Genomic DNA, 349 nt, shown 5'->3' with positions numbered 1-349 from the left:
ATACACGTGTCATTGTAAATTCGTTGTAATCATTTCCTTGTAAATTCGTTGTAAAGATTTCCTTGTAAATTCGTTGTAATGCTCCCTTGCAAATTCGTTGTAACTCTGAAAATGCGGGCCTGGTAGATTTGTCGTAAACATGTGTCCTTGTAAATTCGTTGTAATTCTTTCTTTGTAAATTCGTTGCAATGCTTTCCTTGTGAATTCGTTGTAACTTTACAAGGATTTTTTTCACAAAACATGTTACCACTATTTTTGGTGAAAACGTGTTTAAGCTGTTTTACCAAACTGATTTTGTTGTAAGCATTCTCAAGCCAAGCAAGTTAACTTCATTTCATACCCTCGGTTT

Source organism: Brassica oleracea, chromosome C9, assembly GCF_000695525.1.
Source record: "Brassica oleracea var. oleracea cultivar TO1000 chromosome C9, BOL, whole genome shotgun sequence".
NCBI classification, from domain to species: Eukaryota; Viridiplantae; Streptophyta; class Magnoliopsida; order Brassicales; family Brassicaceae; genus Brassica; species Brassica oleracea.
This window is presented reverse-complemented; position numbering follows the sequence as displayed.